A 9,314-nucleotide genomic window follows, 5' to 3' on the forward strand; every position below is an offset into this window, starting at 1 on the left:
AAGCGTACACTGCACATTTTCTTTTTGGCGTGGGTGCTGTTGTGATCCCGTTCTGAGGTACGTGATTTGGACTCAGCCGTCCCTCAAAGGGTCGCTTGCTTATATACGACGCCGGGGCGCTTAAAACATGGTAGCTTGCCTGCGTTATACCGGGGCGTCGCAATGAGCTGGCTAAGTGGACCCACGCCGTCGTCCGTCTCTATCGTCGAGGGTTGCTTGATGGTGAGATGAGATGAGATCGGAAGGTTTAATGAAGCGAGAAACTTGTTTATTTTACATATTTACACAACTGGCTCCCGATATGGGAGCACACTCCATGTAGGGGCACCACAAATGTCTGATCACTACAAGTCTGAGCATATACGTCAGCACACACGTCAGCAGCAAAGGTTTCCGCTTTTAAAACAGTCGTTTTTCCTAGTTCCCTACACAAGGAAATTCGATGACCTTATTGCAACCAATCATAGGGGTCGTACTATAGTGGTAACAGAACTTCGCCCCTGATGTCCGATCTTCGAACCCACCTCCGAAGCGAGGACGCGGTAATCTGGAAACAGGGGTTCACGCTCTTTCCACGAAAGTCGTCGGCACTGGTTCATTGCTCTCCGTGGCGGTCAGCTTGTCAGGGTCACGAGACTGACCTTCGCGGTCGTTACCGCTTCCACGGAGGGCGGTGGTTGCTGTCACCTCCAAGTGAGCTTCTTTGTTTGCACGTCACAGACGGGGTCGGGCCCCGTCGCCGTCTAGGCGGGCACTTATGAAGGGGCTGCCTCGTGGGGAGCACCCAAAGAATGCGCACAGCAGATTTGGGGTGTAACAGCGCATTAGCTGTGGTTAATTTTTTTTTCGGATTGTTCCCTCCGAAAACTTTACAGGGTAGCCTGTCTCATGTTGCCCTTGTATTAACCCTTCTTACCCCCTGCTGCACCCACTAGGTCGCAAGACCTCACAGCGGCCTTAACGTCGGATCGGGCTTCGAAGGTTTATTACCTTGTCGACTTTAAAACAGTGTCGCGCGGATTTTGTCATTCTCGCACAGCCGCTGGTAGCCGCTTCCTTGGGCTCTTGATGCGTGGCATCGCACGTTCCTGGCTCCAACATTTCATCGTCAGCCCAATTGTACCTACTGCAGGGCTGAAGTGGTCTAATTTACGTTTCTTTTTTTTTTTGCAGTTCAAGTTTGTTGCTGCATTTTAAAGTTATGAACGGCATTACCCCAACAGTGGTCGCGAGGTTAGAGAGAGACAAGAAGTAAAGCCATGGAGGTTAACCAAGGTCGCGCCCGATTGGGTATCCTACGCGTGGGGAAGAAATAAATAAGACGAGGGTAGAGAATTCTGATGCAGTTGCAGATATTTCAGAAATGTAAAAATCTTGTTATTGTGTATACTACGTGTATACCGACCTGTTAGCAATTGGAGACGTATTCCAACGGATTGGTGCTAGTGGTAAAACGTTCTTAGTCAGTCAGCAAGAATGAAGGCGAAATGCGAAAACACCCGTGTACTTAGATTTAGGTGCACGTTAAAGAACCCCAGGTGGTCCAAATTATTCCGCAGCCCCTCACCACGGCATTCCTCATAATCAAATCGTGGTTTTGGCACGTATTAAATACCCCATAATTTAATTTGATTTTAAGAATAAAGTAGTGGCGCAGTGCCATAAATTATTTCCATCAGCTATGACAATTATACTTCTCAGTTGTTTCATAAATGGAGTTTCGCGCAGCCTCGTCACATGTCGCCACTTGATATATTGAGCTCTTTGCCTCCTATGGCCTTGACAAAAGTGCGGCAACGATAATAAAGCGTACGCCATACCAAACCAGCCTTTAATAATGTTTTATCCTGTTTTACACGACTCATTGCTTCCACTGTAGTGTAGTGTAGAAAGGCATAGAAGATATGTGCTAGGGGCGTAGCCTCGTATACATGTGCTTGTGCTCAGCCCGCAGAAAGCGTTATAATCCTACAGATATTCCGCAGCTATTTTTTTTTTTTTTTTTACAGTTGCAATGTACGCAAGAGCGGCTATGTGAAGCTCATGTTGCAGCCGACAAATTTATGTTAGAAAATAATTGAGACGCAGTCCAGCGTAGCCATAACGTATAATATCTGTCCATATATGATTACGGTAGCTTCACTAGTTGCCTGTAATAGCGCCAGAGCGCCTGGTTAACGTTGTCGCATGACGGAGATGTACGCGCAGGTGCGCGCTAATGCGTGTTCATTTTCCTGAGCACACGCGCACTTTTAGGCGAGACGTTCATTTTTTTTTTTTTTTTTTTTTTTGCCGCCAGACATCCGGAAGGCCATCTTTGCAAGCCCTGACCCGGCAGGTGCACCGACACGGTGGGTTCGTGCCCATCGCCGACATGTATTCCCCCGCTGCCATGGAACAACTCTACAGTGGCCGCGCCGTCATCGTCAGTGACCGTGATGTGACCATACACATGCTGGCCAAGCAGTGCCGGCTCACCGGCGGGAGGCTGTACGTGGCGCCGGAGCTGCTCTTCACTCGGTTTTGCACCGTGGCGCACTCGAAGCGCTTGGATCCGGAGCTGGAGCGCAGGATTCACGCAAAGTGCGTCTCCGTCTTTGCTCTACATATCTAACGATAATGAATGAATACGGCCTATACGCATGCTACAGGAACATATACTATATTAATAACGCCTGCGCCCTTACTAAGCGCCCATAGCGTCCCCATAAACTTGGAACCGCTGCATCTAAACCTTCCGAGAGTATCGCAATAATTGAGCGAATTGAGCTACGCTCGATTACTGCTACGGTGTTCGAACACCGGTAATGTTACGATATCACTTTCCAACGCACTGCGACGATTGGACGATCGGCGGCTGGACGTGCATGCGCTACTCAAACACCGCCCCCATCGCTCGTGTCGGCCTACAAGGCAGTGAGGCACTTTTGTGCTTCTTGAGGGCGACTGGCCTCTGAGAACGTCTCTGGCTACGTGGAGCCGTCCGCGCGCCTCCATACGTTCACCGTGTCTTTCCTTCTTCTTTCTCATCTTTCTGTGACCCTTAACCCTTCCTCCAGCTTATCATCATCATCAGCCTATATTTATGTCCACTGCAGGACGAAGGCCTCTCCCTGCGATCTCCAATTACCCCTGTCTTGCGCTAGCGTATTCCAACTTGCGCCTGCACATTTCCTAACTTCATCATCACATCTGGCTTTCTGCCGACCTCGACTGCGCTTCGCTTCTCTTGGTATCCATTCTGTAACCCTAATGGTCCACCGGTTATCCCTCCTACGCATTACATGGCCTGCCCAGCTCCATTTTTTTCTCTTAATGTCAGTTAGAATATCGGGTATCCCCGTTTGCTCTCTGATCCATGCACATCGCTCTCTTCCTGTCTTTTAACGTTATAGTCCTAAGATGTTTCGTTCCATCGTTCTTTGTGCGGTCCTTAACTTTTTCTCGAGCTTCTTTGTTAACCTCCAAGTTTCTGCCCCATATGTTAGCACCGGTAGAATGCAATGATTGTACACTTTTCTTTTCAGCTCCCAGTCAGGATTTGGCAATGCCTGCCGTATGCACTCCAACCCAATTTTATTCTTCTGTAAATTTCTTTTTCGTGATCAGGGTCCCCTGTGAGTAATTGACCTAGGTAAACGTACTTCTTTACAGACTCTAGAGGCTGACTAGCGATCCTGAATTCTTGTTCCCTTGCCAGGCTATTGAACATTATCTTTGTCTTCTGCATATTCATCTTCAACTTATAAGGGTAGCCAACCCGACGCTTTTCGGGTCAACATTCTTGATCGTAAGGATCATAACAGCGCAAACAAGACACGGACAAAAGGAAGGAAACACGACAACACGGCGCTGACTCTCAACTGATATTTTATTGAAGGATCGTCTAACATATATACCAAAATTCAAAGAACCATGACTTGCGCAAGACACAGTGGCGACAAACTAGGCATAATCAAAAGTTGCAGAAGTAATGAAATTCCTTGTCATGAAGAGCGATCGACGGTTCGCTGATGCATTCCTTGCCCCTAATCGTTATATCGGTTGAACCATGTCATCTTCCAGTACATTGTAACTCATGCGGGCGTCGCCCCCTTTTTGACAATACTTCTATCATCTTTAAACACACTAGCCAGTTGACAAGAAAAATCGCTGGGGCATACAATATAGCGATTAGGGGCAAGGAATGCATCAGCGAACCGTCGATCGCTCTTCATGACAAGGAATTTCATTACTTCTGCAACTTTTGATTATGCCTAGTTTGTCGCCATGGCCTTTGTGTATCACTGTGTCTTGCGCAAGTCATAGTTCTTTGAATTTTGGTATAGATGTTAGACGATCCTTCAATAAAATATCAGTTGAGAGTCAGCGCCGTGTTGTGTTTCCTTCCTTTTGTCCGTCTCTTGTTTGCGCTGTTACGATCCTTACGATGAATCCCAGCCAACTGGCCCAACTTGCCGTCTTGTAACATTCTTGACTTCTCCCTTTCTTTTCTCCTCCCCCTCATTCGCGGTCCCCGCAGAGTGACCACCATCATGGAGTCCGGTCTGACCTTGAAGTGGCACGAGGACGGCATGCAAGAGTGGCACCACTGCCAAGCCATGCAGCAGGCAGGCAGCTCGCAGGCCGGCGAGCTGTCTTTCAAGGTGCTCCGCTACGACGACATGGCGGCCGTCTTCTCCCTGTGGGCCATCATGGCGGCTCTCTCCCTCGTCGCCTTCCTGCTGGAGCTGTGCGTCCACAGGACGGCGGCACGACGCCACCACAGGCTCCCTTGCATCCACGCGAGGCGGAACGCTCGCCTCGCCGTCCAGGATCCGGCCGGAAGAGGCGCTGCAGTGCCTGCGAGCACGGGCGCACGCCGTATGCGGGTTTCGAGCATGACGCGTGGGAGGGCCTCCGTCGTCGGTTATTGAAGGCGCAACTGAACGAGGAACATTAGGTTCACCTCGATTGGTAAAATTATAGTTCGTTAACTCTAGAAACACCCTAGCTTGCTACCTTGAGAGAAATCCCTGCATTTCCCCTATGACTTATCTCTCACTCTCTCTGGCAAGGCAGAAAAGATACAAAAGTGAAAGGTGGGCTTGAAGTATCCACGCTATTCTCGCGTACAACGTTCTGGGGTGATAAAATGAGACCATGACAGAGCTTTCGGTGTAGTGGAGCAGATGCTGGATGTGTGTAGCCTCTACGTGCGACAGTTTCACGCTTACCAAAACTGACAAGACAAAATCGAAAAAAAAAATGTCTAAGTTACCTCTAAGTGGTGTGTTTTCTTATATGTGAATATAGGCGCTGTAGTAAACAATATTTTTTGTGTTTCGGTGTCTTAGCGTAAACTAATGCGAATGAGACTTGGGAACTATGATCCAGGGCCACTGTTTCTTGTGCACGCTTGAACTTTGTCTCCTTAGCCTTCCCTTCATTTCCAATGAAACTTTGTTTGCAAGTGCAGTTCTTCGTGGCGTCATGAGGTCAAGACAGCGTCCGATTGAAACCAGTGAATGGATTACCGATAAACAAGACCCGACACGGTAGTCCAATGGTTACGGCGTTCGGCTGCTGTGCATGACACAGCAGATTCTATCAGTAGCGCACCCAGGATCTATGCCTGGGGGGGGGGGGGGGGGGGGTGAATTTTTGTGGTGAGGGTGGGGAAGCAAGCACTTTGCATAATATGGAAGTTTCTTGCTTTAGACAGAGGAATTCAACAGAAAATAAAAGGTCTCAAAATTACAATAATAATGACACCGAGGTTGATGACGATGTTCATTGCTTCAGCGTTTTACTCAAAGTAATTTAAGGGTGAATGAAGAAATACAAGACAGTGATAGAGTGCTTTTGTTAATCAGGAAAATTCGACCTCAAGCCACCTCCTGAAATGTAATGACAATGTGAACAGAGCACTGTGGTACACGTTGGACTGGTGGGTCTGGACGCCCGTGGAGTGGGGGGGTTAACTCGGCCTCAGGGGTGGGGGGGTACAACACCCGAAACGCCCCCCCCCCCCCCCTGTCGGTGCGCCACTAGATTCTATTCTCTGCCGCATCTACCCAATTTGTATGGGGCGGAATGCAAATAGGTTCGTGTACCGTGCTTTGGCTGCACTTTAAAGAATCCAAGGTGGTCAAACTTAAGTCGGAGCCCCCACCCACGTAAAAATTAAGTGTCTAAGTAAAAATATTTCCCAGTTATGTTTCTAATTATTCATTTCATTGTACACATTCTAAGTGACAAATGGAAGTCCAGCAGTAAAGTCTCGTCGGCGTACCAAAAGTCGTAGGACTAGATTTATATCTTCCAGGTATCCGCTCCAAAGCGTGCTAAATATGCAATGGCATTACGGTTAAGATCATATCCAAAAGCTTGACGCACGCTTTTGGAAAACTGTTAGCTGTAGCGCCAGCGTATTCCGCAGTACATTTTGAGGCCGTATATCTCGACAGTGGTACTGGTCTTACGACTTCCGTTAGAAACAAAAATAGCTTCACTATGCACGGCTTCAATTTCGCAGCTTCAACACGTGCCCTAAAGTAAATAACTAAAACTTTAATTAGTGCATCTATTAGTGGTTATGCCATTTCGTGTCTCCGTGCAGGTAACTTAAGCATCTTTCATGAAATTCCTTCAAAACGTGGAACAACGCTATGTCACAGGCGTTTCCTTCTTTTATTCTTCCTTTTCAATTCTTGAAACTACATAAAAACAGATATGTAGATTGCAAGTACAACACCAATCACTCAATTCATAAAATTGCAACTTGGAACGATGAACAAACCACTCGTAAAATAAACATTTAGTCAAGCTAGCAGCACATTTAGCCTTCCAGAGCAACCTGACCGGCCCGTATTTTCTATAGATATCGTGCCGAAAAGAGATTTGTTCAAGTCGGCATCGCTAGAGACATCAAAAGCACTTCTGCTGAAAAATTCAGTGCCATTCAACTCTGTGAAGGTGGATGGCCAGCTAAGCTATGCATGTGGTGATTGACCGTTGCTCTTGGGAAACATTCCAAGTTTGTGGGATCGGGGCCACATGGACGGTTCGCATTTCTTTCCACCTCGCGGTTCTGGCGGGCAGCACGCTTACGTTTGGTGTCAGCGGCCCGCTCATCGTCAGCTGGTGGTCTCCTTCCGCCGCCGCCACGTCCATTCCATCTTCTGTTCACGCCATCGTGCTTGGTATCCACGCTGTTCTTCTTCAGACCGTACAACATGCGGCCTACTCATTTGACTGTCAGAGCAGAACTGAGGAAAGGAGCCTAGGTATAGAGCATGACGCCAGGATACCGAAGACACTTAGATTGGTAGGCACTAGTTTGAATACGCGGAATGGCGTACACGAGTATGGTGCGACCGTAGACATGGTCGACTCGGGTCAAAGGTAGTATCTGTTATTATCAGCTTAATAACTGATACGGGTTGTATTTGGACCCAAGATATTAAACTTAGTTTTGCAAGTTGGCGGAGTGCTTGAATCCTGCTTCACCTTCACCGCGAGTCGGCCCGATATTGCACAATCGTCGGAGTTTTGGTCTACGGACATCGATCCGCTCAAAATAGCTATATATATATATATATATATATATATATATATATATATATATATATATATCGTTCATTCTTCTCGTTCATTACATATAACGAGGGCTCGAATCAGGCAACATTGATGCCTTCAGGTAGCATATGTGGGTTTATGGACCAGTTGCCATCACCCAAAAAGATCACGTGCGCGTAACGCCTGCGGCAGAAAGGATGTTCCACATCCGCCCCTAGGCTTGTGAGTGGTGGCACTCGCTAACACTCCCAGAGTAAATTCTAGTTGCAAACATAAATACCCCAGAAAGCGGGCGGGAAAACGGTTTCGCGGTAGCTCAATGGTGAGAGCATCGCACGCGTAATGCGAAGACGTGGGTTCGTTCCCCACCTGCGGACAGTCGTTTTTATTGCGATAGCAATTATATGGACACTTGAACCGGATTTCTGCCGTCGGCGTCGTCGTCGCCGTCGCCGTGACGTTCCCTATAGATAAAATCTTCGCCGCGCGCCGTATGCCCGAGAGGAAGCGTGCGGAGACGCGCGCTATCACGGAGAGCGAACGCACTCAATCTCCCACGCGCAAGCAAGGAAGCAGGAAGCCGCTCAGCTTCCGTTGCCGCTCAGCTTCCGCCGCTCAGCTTCCGTTGAAGCGATAGACCGCACGTACCTTCGCCCGCTGCGGCGTATGCTTGCTGCCAGCGTTTTGACAGTCGTTGTCTGCTGTCATTCAGTGTGATCTCTTCGTGTTTGTGCGCGCTCACACACGCTTGTTCATTCAGTTCGTCATAGTCGGCCACATTTTCCAACGCACGCTACACATGCAATGCTGCCCGGATCGGTAGTGCAGCGCTACAGGTGTGTCCCTTCGCACGCGCTGCCCACGGGCAGCGCTTCTCATCAACACCACCGTTTCACACGCGCCTTCTCGTGGTCATCGAGTCTCTCTTCATGTCGGTCTACTTACGCCGCAGCACACCTGCTACTTAATCAGCTCATGTTTACTACAATTCATATTGCTACCAAAGCCGCTCACCTTACTTCGTATGACATTGCTGTGTTGCTATCGCATTCATTGCTTCGCCCTTAGGGCGAACTGTGACATTTTTTTCATCCGTGTTCATTTCCCTTAATTTATACTTTCTTTAATTCAATTAGTGTGTACAAGTAATTTCCCCTATGTTGTTCTTGGTGTGAATGTTGTTGGCTTCTTACTGATATATATATATAATATATATATATATATATACAGCTATGCACGAATGCTCGCGAACTTCGATTTATGTGCACCTTAAAGAATCCCATGTGGTCAAAATTAATCCGGATTACCGCACTACGGCGTGCGTCATAATCACATCCGTGGTTTTCCCAAGTAAAACCCAAAAATGTAAATTTTAAAATCTTAGCAGCGTTTCCGCACGACCGATCCATGGCTAGTCGTCGTGAAACACAGCGAAATTGCTCGCCAAAATTATCACGCGAAAGTAAACCCTAGGTTGCAAAACTAAAACGTCCAACTAAAAAAAAAAAAATGTGGCAGCGGTGGGATTCGACCCACGCCGCCGAAGAGAATGGTGCCCTTAAACCAGCGCCTTAGACCGCTCGGCACGCTACGACAGTTCGTGTCTTCGCTGTGCTTCATAATCAGCATCTCAATCTCCTTCTCTCGATACGTGTCCCACATGTTTTTTTCTTTTTGCTTTGGTACGCCGCCGCCCTCAGGTGCGCCATGCCTTAGGCAGGTCTTACAGTCAAGAAAAAAAGACGCGGAAGGTA

At 48.0% G+C, this 9,314-nt stretch overlaps 1 non-coding gene across 1 annotated transcript; it reads left to right on the plus strand.

The window, feature by feature from the left end:
• Positions 1–7,357: 7,357 nt before the first annotated feature.
• Positions 7,358–7,546, plus strand: LOC119451143 (U2 spliceosomal RNA). The gene has a single exon (XR_005191691.1). It is a non-coding gene; the product is annotated as a U2 spliceosomal RNA (small nuclear RNA).
• The last annotated feature ends 1,768 nt before the right edge of the window (positions 7,547–9,314 follow it).

Source organism: Dermacentor silvarum, chromosome 4 (assembly GCF_013339745.2).
Source record: "Dermacentor silvarum isolate Dsil-2018 chromosome 4, BIME_Dsil_1.4, whole genome shotgun sequence".
NCBI classification, from domain to species: domain Eukaryota; kingdom Metazoa; phylum Arthropoda; class Arachnida; order Ixodida; family Ixodidae; genus Dermacentor; species Dermacentor silvarum.